This window comes from Emydura macquarii, unplaced genomic scaffold (genome assembly GCF_026122565.2).
Source record: "Emydura macquarii macquarii isolate MOO-44397 ecotype Brisbane River unplaced genomic scaffold, CSIRO-AGI_Emac_v2 contig_3220, whole genome shotgun sequence".
Taxonomy (NCBI): Eukaryota; Metazoa; Chordata; order Testudines; family Chelidae; genus Emydura; species Emydura macquarii.
The window spans coordinates 10,000,001-10,014,739 of NW_027133357.1; positions in this window are offsets into that span (position 1 = coordinate 10,000,001).

Genomic DNA, 14,739 nt, shown 5'->3' on the forward strand with positions numbered 1-14,739 from the left:
TGTTAGCTAGAGTAAGTTTTTACAAACCTGTTCACCCTTAGCTGTCCTTTAACAAAGTTTTTTGCATGAGATTTTGCTAGGTATAGCAGGAATCTGTGCCACTCTTTCCACGGCAGACATCTCTGTGTGTGGGTTAGTAACTCAATTGACTATTTATCCCATAGATGAAATGTCTCCTGTAGGCTCTCATTCAGCAAGGTATGTAAGTATGGGACAAATGTGAAGCACATGAGTAATCCGATTGATGTTAATGTGACTACTCACATGTTACAGGTCAGGCCCCCTGTTTAAGGCACCTTGCTGAATTGGGGTCCATAATGTCCCAGCCCCGGGGTGAATATGAACATAATCCATCTGCCCACTTGTGAGTTACGGGGCCAAGTCTCTCACTAGCTGGGGACAATGTTCCCTGGTGAGGCCCCGTCACTGGAATTTAGAGCACTCACACACAGTGCCAATTTCACTGCCAACCTCTCTTGCTGCTTCTCCTACATACCTTGTCTGTGTTCTTCCTGGTCTCATCGGCCCCATGCTCTGAGGACTCATCTAGGCATGAATCATGTTGTAGCATCTGTGGCTACCTCTGAATCACAGTAGTTACAATGCAGCGCTTGGAGTCTAGTCGGAATTTCATAGCCACAGCACGGCCAGAACTCAGCTCTTCCGGCTCTAAAGTCAGACTCATGCCCCTTGAGCTAAAGGGGGATCACCATTGAGCTTTCGGAGTATAGGGCCTATGATGCCCAGGTAGGCAGGTCTAGTTCCGTCCTGTGGGGGGGGGGGCGTTGGACCTATATGGGCACTAGAAGGTCTTGATGCCCAACATAGGGGCAGCAAAGGATTTGAATTGATGATATTTTCATTGATTTTTGGGCAGAGGAGGAAACGCATCTACTGATGCTAGGGGCCGGGTTTTCAGGGGCGCTGAACACCTGCAGCTCCTGCTGAAATTACCTTTTGCCGTAAGTGCTCGGTGCCTGTGAAAATCAGGCCCTGTCTGACTCAGATTAAACCCTTTTCCCCAAGGGACTAGACCTGCAGCAAAAGCACAGACCAGGCTTCAAGAAGGGTCACAGTGGAGAGAGGGCTGGTGGCTTGGTAGGGTCAATAGAATCAAATCAAAGGTGGGAAAAGATGTTATTAAGTCAGCTCATCCATCCACCTTGGCATTTTCGCTCTAACAGCACAGGTTTCTACCACTGGGGATAAAGGAGAGCTCCTTTATCTGACATCAGTAGTAGGCACTCGGCCTCTCTATGGACTTAGTCTCGGGGAAGGTCCACCAGTCTCATGTACAAACACACCAGCCTATTGCATGCTCTGCCTCCCACCTCAGTGCCTAGGGGCTGATTTTCAAAGATGCTGAGCATCTGCAGCCCCTGTTGGCTTCAGCTGAATCAGTGGGTGCTCGTCACCTCTGGAAGTCTGTCCCCTTCCTCATCTTCTGGCACAAACATCCCTCCACTTCAGAGAGGCCCACCGTGGAAATACCAGTGAGAGGGGAACAAGGAAGGCAGTGTCACCAACTGAAGGGGATTCATCGTGGCACTGGAAACTGGGACAGAAGGTTATTGAATGGCCCTGACCCTGCCGCTGAGACTGCTTTCTCCAGGTTCAGCCATGAAGGAGAAACTTATCTCCAAGCCTGTAACCTGTATGCTGTTTACTGCTGCGTAGCTCTGTACTTTCCCCCACAGACCCTTCCTGAAGGAGATCTCTTTGGTCCGGCACTGTTATTTATTAGCCTTGTGAGCTATCACTGAGAGTTTAAGATAACACCTTTTGTTCCACTGCATCTCGGTGGGTATGTTATTCCTGTTTGGGAGAGTGATAGCGTGTGTAAATGTTTGGCACCCCTCTGGGAAGGGTTTGATTCATAAGCCCCCAGCGCTCGCTCACTGGCAGGGCTTGAAAGGCTGAGTCCTAGTTATGTGATCTCTGGGTTCCTGCGCACACTCTGCCTGTAAACACCTTACAGGCGCTTACATCTGAGCAGAAGCTTTAAATACACAGGCCCGAGGACGCTGATCAAATCTGAGCTAATGTAAATTGCCGTAGTCCCACAGAAGCTACTGGAACTAGGGCCAGATATACAAAGGGATTTAGGTACCTATAGATGCAGATAGGTGCCTACTGGGGTTTACAAAAGCTCCTACGCAGGTTAGACACCAAACTCCCATTGCAAGCCAGTCGGGGATAGGTGTCCAACTAATCTGTAAATCCAGTTAGGCACCTGTCTGCATGTTTAGGTGCTTCAGTATGTTTATAAATCTGGCCCCTAGGCCAGTGTGCATCCGCTGAGCATCCGGCTTTCTGTCTTCTTTGGCAAATGAATCCATTTCTGTTCCTCTGTGTTTTTAGAACGTTGCATTATTTTACATGTTTTCAAGGCTGAAGCATTGGTTGTATTTTGTTTCCTAGGGTTTCACAGGCATTATTTGCTACTTGCAGGTTGCCACTGAGTTGCTTGCAAAAGGGAGATGGCAAATGCAATTGATAATTTCATAGATTTAAGAACTAGGATAGAGATTTAGCCAGGAATCGCTGACAGCTGTTCTGGCTTTTTGGACTATCAGTTACATTATGGAAGTGGATTAGCCCCGTTGTTCTTGCTACACATCAAATACTCTGGGCCTGGTTACCCCAGTGTAAAACTGGTATGAGTCAGTGGAGAATCAAACCCTGTGTTATTAGGTTTGTAACAGATGTGAGCACAAGGGGTTCATTGGAAACTGGGTTTTGTTTAGCTCTGTCTGAGTGAATAGTAAAGCTGGTTGAAAAATTTGAAATTTCTATGATTTTTTTTTAACATTCACATTTTTTAATGTTTTTTTGACCAGCTGATAGTCTGGTTGAATTTTTTTCCAAAAATTGGAATTTCAAGGATTTTTTTCTGCAGAATTTTTTGAAGTGTTTGGTTTTTTGCAGACTTCTTTTAATTCTTTGACCAGTTCTAGAGAAAAGTGAATTGGATTTTTCTTTCAAATCTTGGCAGTACTCTTTTAAAACTGTTCTTCTATCACAACAGCTGATATCTAGCTCCAGTAATGCCGATAGGGCTAATGTCAATAACAATGTCTAAGTTACAAGGTGACAATAAAACTTTACAGACGTGGTTATTGTATTTCCCACTCCCCATGACATGCACCTTTCCTGGCTCAACACATTTGCAGATCTTTATCGAGATTTTAAATAGCAAAACTACAGTGTGCCTGTTCTCATGGTAATGAGAAAATAAGTGTTTTTCTCCCCTTCCTTTGAGTTAAGGTGGAAAATTAGAGGACTCATTTTCCTCTAGCTTCTCAGCTGTGTGTGCTTTCTCATGACTTGTCTTCACTCAGAAATGTGGTTGTGTTAGAACATGATCTGGAGGAGCTGATTTAACTAACATGATGTTTAACGTGGCTTTGCAGTCAGTGTAGGCTTGTAGGGAAAAATGGTGCTGAGCATCAGAGCAGCTGGCTGGGTTCAAACCGATGGGTCCTGCTGGCACCGTGTTAAAACACAAAGATCTCTCTGTCTTCACTTACTGCAAAGGTGTGTTTAACACCCTGTTAGTTAATATTACTCCTCAAGGTTAGGTTCTGACAGTCTCACTTTTGAATGAGGACAAGGTGATGCAAGAACCTTGAGTCAGGAAGGTTCCGGGTAAACGTAGGCAGGTGGAGAAACGGGGAAGGTGGAAATGGCTTGGTCCTACAGGATTGAGGTACTTTAGCATCTCAATGGGCCCCATGTATAAATATGTGTGTGTGGAGGAGATGGGACCAGACCACCTTGGGCTTGATTCTGCTCTCACTTACATGGTTATTACACTGCTGTAACTGAAAGCAGAAATAGATCCCTTTATCGTAATTAGGACAGTGTGACTCTGATCTCTGATAGGAAGAGCCACGTCATGTGCAGCAGCAGATTGTTGATGCCCAGTCCTGCAAACCTCACTCGTTGGAGAGCATCCCCTTCTCAGGAGAGCATCCCCAGTGGAGTGCTAGAACCAGGCATAAACAAATGCTACCGCGTAATTTCTATCAGTTCAACCAACCCTGCTTCTGGTGACATCGCTCAGTCCCTAGGGCCTGATCCAGTGATCAGTGATGTCTACGGAAAGCCTCCCATTGACTTCAGTAGGCTTTGGGGCAGACCCACACTGCATATGCCTCTGAAATCTTAATCTCAAGGGGTCTGCACAGCCCCCAGGGATCTGAAGTCCACCGAGAACTCAAACCACTGCACTCTACACTACTACCATTTTCTAGCACTGGCTGGCGAGATGCTGCTCAGTGTAAATCCAGCATCACTCTGCTAAAGTCTGGATTTACACTGGTGTAAGTGAGAGCAAAATATTGGCCCAGTGGGTTCAATAAGTGCATTCCAGTCTTTGTGAGAATTGGGTTGAAACCGATGAGGCCTGTCACGCTAAGAGCCACGGATTTTTGCCTGAAACTATTGCTGTAGCTGTGCCGTCTCTGTTCTATTTCTGTATTGAATGCACATCGCTGTCCCTTCAGAGTTCCTTGCTAGTGATGTCCTTTGTCAACAAGTGCAAATATTAAGAAGCCCACTTTCTGCGGTTTTTTGTCACGTTCTTCATCCTCAGCATCTTGCTTTTCCTGGAAGGGGAAATACACACACACACACACATACAAGCTGCCAGGGTACCCGTACTGTGAATGTTCTCTGGTGTGATTCTTTTGAAAATACAAATAATATATTTAAGTATTGTTGTAAAAACAGAAGTTGCATTTTAAAAGAAATAATTTTAAAGGTTTATTCCAAAAGATGCAATGATTTTTTTGTATGGAAAGTTTTTCTGGAATTAATAGAAAGGTAAAAAACTAACTAAATAAAAGATTGTATCCCTCTATCAATCCCGTGTCGGAATGTTTTATGACGATATTTCGATTTTTGTATTTCAGAGGTTCAAATGTGCTCATTTTCTTGCTAAGGCTTATCTTACAAATGTATTCGGAATGCTACAAAGCCAAGATTGGAAAATAAACTGTATTGAGTTTATGGTAGGTTTTGTTTGGGACTTTGTGTCTTTGGAAGGATTAAATGTCTGCTCTGTTGTGTAGTTTTGAATCAGTGAGGTTGGCTACGACAGTCATTTAACCAGAGCTGGTTGAAATTGTTCATGTTATGACTAGGATGTCAGTGGTAGTTTGGTGCTTTTGAAAATCCCCTTAGGTGCCTCAATATCTTCGAAAATCTGATCCTAAGACCCAGATCCTGAAAGGTATTTATATGCCTAGCTCTTTTTGACATCAGTGGGAACTAGGCACCTAAATAGCTTAAAGGATCCGGCCCTAGGTTCCCACTTCAAATCCAGACCAAGAGCCCAATCTGCACTCAGAACTAGATAGCCTTCAAATCAGTGGGATTCCACACGTTTAAGGATCCAGCCACCTGGTGCCAGCCACAGGATCAGGTCCCAAGTGTGTAACGCCTGAACAATGTTGTTTTCTGATAATGGCTCTCTGATGGGTCTTAGCAAAAGTTGGCAGAGAAGAGGTTAATATTTTGTTGGGCAAAAAGGATTGCTGAGTGCCTGCAGCTGGAGAGCTGGGCCAGCTGTGGGGAATTGGTTAATTGTCCTCTACTATGCTGCCTGGAGCTGGGGTCTGAAGCTTATTTGGAGTCGGACAGGGAAGATTCATAAGAGCTGAGCTGAGCTGAGCAGAGAAGAGAACCAAGGTGAGCCACTTTGCTGCCGGGCCTCTAGGGGATGAAGGTTTTACTTGTATTAGTTTGCTCTTTAAAAGGACAGGACAATGTATTTGCTGGAGTTCTGTGCCATAATCTCATTTCCTAGGGTCTCCAGGCATGGAACCTTTTAATTTTTCACCCATCTCCTGCTCTGTGATGTTGTGCCATTTGGTGCTATGATGTTTGTTCCCTCGACTTCAAACTAAACCACCAGGCGGGAACACCGATTAAAAAGAGCAGGGCAATTTGTGCTCGGAGCGCCGAGTTCATCAGCAGAGAAATATGCTGCTTGGTCAGGTGGCTAGACATATCAGATTCCGCTGGGTGTAAATGGAGACAATGACACATTCCTGGGGGGTGGCGTGATGACTAATTGATTCAAATTCTCCACTGATGTAAATTGGTGCAGCGGTGCCAGTTTACAGCAGCAGAGAATTTGGTCCTTAAAGCAGAGTTCCTTTGATGGAAGGTGCTGTAAGAGGGCAAAGCCATGCACATGGCAGGGGATTTGCCACTAGCTCCTGCTCAGAGCAGAACTGTCATGCCTTCAGGTGTGTCACCTGAATAGAAATCTATGTAATGGGCCAGAGCAGGCAGTGAATGCAGCGCTTGCACCGCTGGAACATGAAAAGCACTGCAGGATAGGCAGGCATTGCTGTTTGCCAGAGACTGGGACTGGCCAATGGGATGGATCACTTGATGGTTACCTGTTCTAGTCATTGCCTCCGAAGCACCTGGCATTGGCCACTGTCGGAAGTCAGGATACGGGGCTAGATGGACCACTGGTTTGACCAAGTATGGCTGTTCTTATGTATCTCATCATCCCTGGATCAGACACTTGGAGACCACAGCCTTGCAGCTCACGTGCTTTGTTTCTGCTTAGCACAGTTGACTGCATTTCTTCTCCTTTATCTCCACTTTTGCATGGTCTTCCCAGAGAGAATAAAAAATGCAATAGACCCCTATGGAAGAGGCCACCTTTCATGCAAGCCATTGTCGCAGGGTGTCCCGTTTTTTTCTGTGGTGAAAGCTCAGGTCAGACCCAGTGCTTTGTTGCAGGGTGAGGCTTCTGCTCCCTTTATCCAACCTGGATTGAGACACAAGGACAGAGGGGTTTGCCCACAAGAGAAACAACGCAACTGTAGAGCCCCTTTCATCTGAGGATCTCAAAGCGCCTCCCCGAGAATCCAGTCCTTGTGAGGGGAGTGATTATCTGACAGGTGGTTTAACTGAGGCAAAGCACTGCCATGGCCCCCCACCCCCCAAGGCGACCCGGCAAGTCAAAGGCAGATCTGCGAATAGAAGCTAGGTGTCCTGACTGCCGTTCATTGCCCTGGGAGCCCTGAACACTAACCGCTTTCTCCGGCTGATCAGAGCTGGGTGAGGTACAGCCATTTTTAAACACTTCTGTTGGCAGGGTTTTAACCCAGTCAGGGCTGGATTTAAGGGCAGGCAATCGCCTTGGGTGCCGGGCTCAAGGGGCTGTGTTTGTTGCTAGCGACAAAAAGGGACAATAGAATGTGTGAAGTAAAATGTTCCAGGTGTTCCCTGTGTGGATTCGTTTGTCACCAACCTCCTAGAATGTTCTGGACCTTTGTAGAATCTCGGGGAAGCTTCCAGACTGAGAACTGCATTTTCCTCAAATCTCCTAGCATGTTGTCAGCCAGCCCCTCGCGGGTATAGAAGGGGCGGGCGTCACCAGTCAGTCAGTGAGATATAAGAACGAAGTGAAGTAAGAGCTCAGCTGCGATAGTGCGAATTTTGTTTTATTGTGTAATTGTGAAAGTGTACGTGGGAAAGGGAGGGGCAAAGACCCTCCTCACCTGGGGTGCCATTTGGTCCAGGGCAGTGGCCCTCAACCTTCCCAGACTACTGTACCCCTGATTTGTCTTGCATACCCCCAAGTTTCACCTCACTTAAAACTACTTGCTTACAAAATCAGACATAAAAATACAGAAGTGTCACAGCACGCTGTTACTGAAAAAGTACTGACTTTCTCATTTTGACCATATAATTATAAAATATATCAATTGGAATATAAATATTGTACTTACATTTCAGTGTGCAGCATACAGAGCACTATAAAGAAGTCATTGTCTGTATGAAATCTGTTTGTACTGACTTCGCGGGTGCTTTTTATGTAGCCTGTTGTAAAACTAGGCAAATATCTAGATGAGTTGATGTACCCCCGGAAGACCTCTGCGTACCCCAGGGCTCAGGATATGCATATCTCTGGTTGAGAACCATTGGTCTAGGTCCAGCCCTGACCTCAGTTTCCTGGACCAGTTTTTTGAGGACTATAGCATGCTGCAGAAAAGAAATCCCAGTACACACTGCAGTGCTGAAGGATCCATGGTGGAACCCAGCCTTCCATCCTGTTCAAACAAAGCCGCAGCTGACATGGGTGTGATGCCTGGGATGGTCAGACCCTGTCTGATGACATGGTGTTTGTCAGACTGGTTCTCCAATCTGCGTTTCCTCAGAGCTCCAGTCACACTGCTGTGACAGTGGCTGGCGTTGCACCCATTGGAATGTACCTGGGTACAATTACTCAAACAACTCTGACCTCTTCTAATAAGCTGGAATGCATTAGCAAATCTTTTTTTTTTTCCCCTTTTGGCGGATCTCTTTTCCCTTGGGTGAGGTCTCCTGCCAGATAATAAGCCTGTAGAGCTCACTGGAATTTTTTCTGACCATAATATGGGATTTAGTTTTCAAGGGAAAATGTGGAATTGTGACTAGATTTTCTGAGTTTTCAATGAGAAAGTTCAAAGTTAAAATGTTTAGTCTGGTTTGAAATAGTTGAAAAGTTCCACTTAGACATTTCTGAATTGGAATTTTCCCAAGCTTTTTCTTCCATGAAAAATTGGTATTTTTGTCTTTTAGGATGAAAACAAATATAGAAACACTAGACTGTCCTAGGAGATAGAAATGCCATTTTCCAAACAGCTCTCCCTGTGTGTGATTTCACATAGCCCCACAAGGACTTGTTCATGTGACTTGAACAAATCACATTCCTCACTGTGTCTCTGTTTATCCATCTGTAAAATGGGCATGATATTTACCCTCATTAGTGAGGTATTGATACTATTTGCCCCCCACCTAAAATGTAGCTGCCACATATGGTAGCTCTTTACCAGCACAAAGCAATAATACACAACAGTTTCAGGTCAGTAAATGAGGAAGAACTTTGAATCCAGTTGAAATTGCAGAGGGAGTTTAGATGAGAGGAATTATTCAAATTGGATGTCTGGGAGACAAGCATCAGGGTATCTTTAATGACCAGGCCAGGATTTCAGTGTTACATTTAACCCCAGAGATGTAATCTAGGGTCAGACATCCAAGTACTTTGCACTCACAGTCAGGGCCAGATATCCAAAGCATCTAGCACCCAATGTGCTGTGCATTCTGAAAACCTGGCTGATAATGTCTTCAGAATATGCTGCAGTACTAGCTGCCCGTGATCATTCATGCCCAGAGTCACTGGTAACACAGCAAGCTCCGAGTCTGCGAGCCATGTGCACATTCCGGAGTAATTCAGTCCATTGTTTGAGAGTTTCCATTGTATTGTGGTGGGGGTAAAGAAACACAAAGTCTTTTCTAATTAAGTTTCGGTGACTCTAGCCAGGTGTTCCCATTTCCACACAAACTCGCTTCTAAGTTCTTAGCCGCAGCTGTTGAAAGGCTTTGAAGTTCACACCTCCTGGGCACGGTGGAAGCACACACATCTCATGTCTTTCCCGTTGCGTCGCTGTATCTGGCTGCAGACGCAATGCGTCAGGGTAGAAGGACTTGCAGGAATATGAGGCCTGACTGGGCCTGGATCTGTGGATCCCTGAAAAGGATTGGGGGGGAAAGGACAAGGGAATGGCTATTGCTCTGAGCTGGTGGAGTGCATGCCGTACACTGCAGTACAGGTTCTGCAGGCCACATGCCATGTGCTGTGAATTCATAAAGAGGGGTTCCTCAGCCAGGAGCATCAAGTAGGAGGTGGAATGCCCGGAGAGCACCCTAGTCCTGTCCTGGAGACATGCTGCCACAAATCCTGAGGCCCACAGCCCCCCAGGTATTTAGACACTTAACTCCCATTGATTTCCATGGGAATTTGGCATCTAAATACCTTTGGTAAGCTGGGCCTCTGCCAAGCCAGCCCAAAAGCTACCGGAAACTCAAGCATCCTCCCTTCCAGACCCACCTATGTTACAGGTGGTCCGCAGGCAGACGAGGGATGGGACCCGCTGCCTGGAGTGGCCAGAACGTTCAGAAGTGGCCGGCGATTCTGGGAGGTTTCCAGTCTGAGAGGCTTCAAGCCCGATTTTCACGGTGCTGGGAACCCACAACTCCAAGTGAAGTGGATGGTCGCTCAGCAATTCTGGAAAAACAAGCTCCAGGCAACCAGAACTACTGGCCACTTCTGAATGTTTTGGCCAGTGGGGCCAGGAGCTTCTCCATTCAGAGGCTCTGCTCCAGGGCTGGGATGTTAGCCAGCTCTGCCAACGGTCCCTGTGTCCTGACTTGCGGCATCCCTCCCTACTCCAACGCTCTTTTCGTACAAAGAGAGGCTGTCCTGTCCCGCTGCTGCTGGGCTTGAGAACCATCCATCCTGCAATGGGGCCTGGGATAAGAGTCCGGCCAACTCTGCAGTTCCGTTGTCCTGGTGCCTTCCCAAGTGAAAGACTAAAAAATGCTGCCCCACTGAGCCCCTCCTGAATCAACCTGTTACTTGAGCTGTGATTTCCCCTCCCCTCTAGAGATGGGGCAGAAGGATACAGCACCAGCACCATACAAATATGACACTGAATGAGGACAGCCAGGTTCCTGCTCGCAGCTATATTAAAACACAGTCATCGCAAACCAGGGCCCATTACATTAAACAGGCAATTGCGTCCTCCTTCACAAAGAGGAACGTGTCTTTAGATAGTGGGAGGCTATGAAACAGGTCTTCATGCTTTGTGCTCCCCAAAAAGGAGGGGCCGAGGGCAAATAGAAGGTGTTGATTAAATCCTCAGATCTCTTCGATCCATATTGGCAAGCATCAATAATGTTGCTGGCTGTAATTCTGCTGCTAACGATAATTCATTCTTCATTTTGCCTTGCAATTCACAGCAAGCACAGAAGTGAGGCTGTTAATTCACTGCAAGTACAAAATTCATCCCAGGATCTGAAAATCAGCTAAGCTGTCACTTTGCAAAACTAGTTTTGCTTGTTAGATGCAGGCCATGGGGCTACCATGATGTGTATTATTAGTTACTCGGTTCATGGGTTCAGCTCTTTGGGGACATTAAGGGATCTGTGTGCTTTCTAATATGTCAGCTTTTATTTACAAACATATCTTCTGTCACTTACATCATCAGTACTGCTAAAATGGTCCGACGTTCCCATGAGCAGCACTAGTATATAAATTATTATTTGCTAAGGCAATGTCAGATGTAGCTGGAACGTGAAACGTGCTGTCTAACAACAACAAGCTTAGACACTGCTTTTCATTTGTAGCGCCAAAGGATTTGAAAAGGTGGGTAAGTGGTGTTCTCTCTAGTTTGCAGCTGGGGAAATGGAGGCACAGAGTTAAGGTGATGCAGTAATTCAAAGCTGGGAAGAGAACACATTCCCAGTCTAGTGCCCTGTCCCCTAGTTCAATAAAATTGATTTCAATACAGAACTGATCCTGGCATGAGATACGAGACTGACAATAAAGCTAATAGATTTTGCTTCTTCATTCACCATCTGGTGTCAGTAAAAGCAAAATAGTTCAAGTCCAGTGTTGTTCATACCAGTTCAGAGTCCATACCGTTTTGTTTTTTATCTTCCAAGCATTGTCATGTCAGGTCTCTCAGAAACCAAACAATCTCCAAGCTCTTCCTAAGGGGTTCGCCTAGTGTGTGTCAAATGCCTGGCAACAAATATTGCTATAACTTAACTCTTGACAAGCAGCCAAATTCAGATTAGAAACAACAGACTTTGAAAAGCGAGGGGGATTAACCACTGGGACAGAGAGTGACTGCCACAGGACGTGGTAGATTCTCCATCGCTTGCTATCTTCTAATCAACCCTGGATGCCTTGCTGGAAGAGATGCACTTAGCCAAACACAAGCCATGGGGCTCAATATAGGATAACTGGGTGAAATTCTGTAGCCTGCATTATATAGGTCAGACATTTATTTATTTGTATTACCGGAACACCTAGCAGTCCTGGGCATGGACCAGGACCCCACTGGGCCAGGTGCTTGTACAAACAGAACACAGAACCTGCCCCAAGGGGTTTACCCTCCAACATAAAACAAGAGACAACAGATAGATACAGAACAACAGGAAGTACAAGGAAATGTCGAGATGTTACTGGTCAACATGACAGGCAGGGGTCTTAGTTCACCAGCAGCCTAACGGTTGTAGCCAACAGTGAAAATGTTAATGAGGTAGCTGTCTGGAAGTTTACAAGAGGGCATCACAAGCATGAGGGGTAGCCTGGGAGAAAGCACAAAGGTGCTTGTTTGAAAATTGAACAAGTGGGTGATGGAGACTGGCATCACTGGCCAATCAGCGGCAGGAGTTGACCTTGTTGTCGGTGTTGGTGCTTGTCAGTGTAGGCTGTGTGCGTGTGTCCCCCGTGTAGATACTGTTTTAGCTCTGCAGATAGCCGAGACAGCGCTCACGATCGAATGAATCGACACGACCACGGATTCGCTGAGCAACAAAGGCACCCGGGCCAGGTTTATTGCAGGTGAAGCACAACGAGAAGTGATCTCTAGAATACCTACCGGTACACTTCAAATAGGAGCGCTCCGTTACAATGGACTCGGCACAACTTAACGACGGGACTTTCCGCTATCCCCTAGTCCAGACAAAGTTGTTCCCTCTGACACACTCCTTTATACACTGTTACAGTCCATTTCACTCTGTCCCCTCTGTCCTACGTAGGTAGTTGCCACCCTCTTCACGTAGTCTAATGCCACCCTTTACCGTAAATGGGATGATTTGGGCAAAACAACTCCATTTGTCATCTTATCAGACAGTTCTATCCATCAAAGTGGCATATTAGGGAGTCAGTTATCTCTCTGGAGTCAGGCTGTCTTGGTACCTTCTGCCCTGCTGTGTGTTTTAGTAATGTTTTAATATTCGTAATATTTTGGAAAGGTGCATGCTTGCAGAATCAGCGTTTTCTCTGTGCCAGCTTCAGTCAGGTCATAAGTTCACAGCCTGATTTCTGGTAACTTGCCTTTTCCCACTTACATGCCTGTTAACTTGTTTTTTTACCACTTATGCCTTAGCCTGTTTTGCTAGGCTAGAAGCTCTCACTTCTTACTACAGACCTCTTGATAGTGGAGGAGAGATGATAGGTGGGGTGGAGGCAGGCTGTATAGGGCATGGAGGACAAGGAGCTTAGGTTTGATGTGACAGAGAAGGGGTGATATGGTCACAGAGACAGGCAAGGAAAAGATCTTCAGAGCAGCATTCTGAATGGATACGGGTGAGGTAAGATCCCATGTGTCAAGGCGAGAGAAAAGTAACTGAGACATGAGACAATGAGTGTCTAGCAGTCCCTTCTGGCTTTAAACCTTTGTAACTCTCCTGCACCCTTTTTCAAACAAGTGTCCCAACCACTTCCCTCCATGCTGTAGATAAGTATCATTATCCCCATTTTAGAGATGGGGAAACTAAGGTAGAGAGAGGTAAAGTTTTTTCCAAAGACAACAGTTTTTCTGTGGCAGACTCCGGACCTGAACCCAGAGCTTCTGACCACCCCGCCTCTGCTATCAGTAGTATGTTACCTGATGTGCTTAGTAAAAAAATGTGGGTGCTGGATAAATCATTAGGGACAGATTATATTTCTGGCTCTGCCACTGACTCACTGAGTGACTTTGGACAAGGAACGTCACGGCTCTGTGCCTCAGTGTCCCCACCTGCAAAACAGGGAAATAACATTGACCTCTCTCACAGGGAAATTGAGAGGTTTCTGTAATGGATAATGACATAAGACGGGCCAGACTGAGTCAGACCAATGGTCCATCTAGCCCAGTATCCAGTGGTTTCATCTTCCAGGCATCTAACAAACAAGGGAGTTCCCATTCTGGCCTGTGCCTCTTAATTAACATTTCATTTCTTCAGCTGCTTTTGTTTCTTAACTCCAAGTCGTTGGGAATGCCATTGGGGCTGAGCCAGGAGCTGGGGACTGAGGGCCTGGTTCTACACTTAGCAGTCAGGCCCGACTCCCCCTGGCTTCTCCGCCCGGGTGACAGGCCAGCGAATGTCTAAAGGAGGAAGCAGGAGAGAGGCCAGGCGCAGGTTGGATCAGCCAAGCTGTCCAGCCACCACCCAGCGGGCGAACTAGCCCCGCGCCAGCATTCCTCAGGCCTGTCCAGCCGGCCCCGGCGCGGCTCGCTGAGTGTGAGGCCCCAGGACACACACGGGCCGTGGCTAACCGGTCCAGCAGGGCCGGGGGCCGCGCTCGCTCCTCTTCGCTAGGCGGGCGGTGCGCGGCGCTGCAGTGCAGCGGCTGCAGGGAAGTTTGCAGGAGCCGGGGCGGGGCGGGGAGGCTTCCTTTGCAACACCCCGAGGGGCAGAAGAAACCCGCCGGCAAGTGACAAACGCGTCTGTTAAAGGATGCTTTGGGGGAAAGCCCCGCCAGCCCCCCCAGCCCCGGCCAGGGCGTTTCAAGGGAGCCCCGCGCGGCCAGGGGAGGGCTGCGTCCCGGCCGAGACCGCTGCCAGCCGAGGGACCAAGCCCCGCTCCCGGAGCCTCTGGCTGCCCCCCGAGCCCCGGGCGGGCGCACGCCGGGTCGCAGCCGGCCTGGCGGCTCACCTAGGCGGCGCAGCCGGCGGGTCCCCTCCCCGCCCAGCTGCCCCAGGAGGCGGCGGCGGCTGCTCCCCGGGCCCAGGGGCGGAGCCAGCAGGGCGGGTTGGAGCCCAGCATCGCTGCCCGCGCCAGGCACATCCTGCTGCTGCTGCTGCTGCCCGGGGAGCGGCGGGCGCGCGTGCGGCAAAGGGGAGCGACTCCGGATTGCCCCGGGAGCCCGGCTTGCGGGCTGGGGAGGAGCGC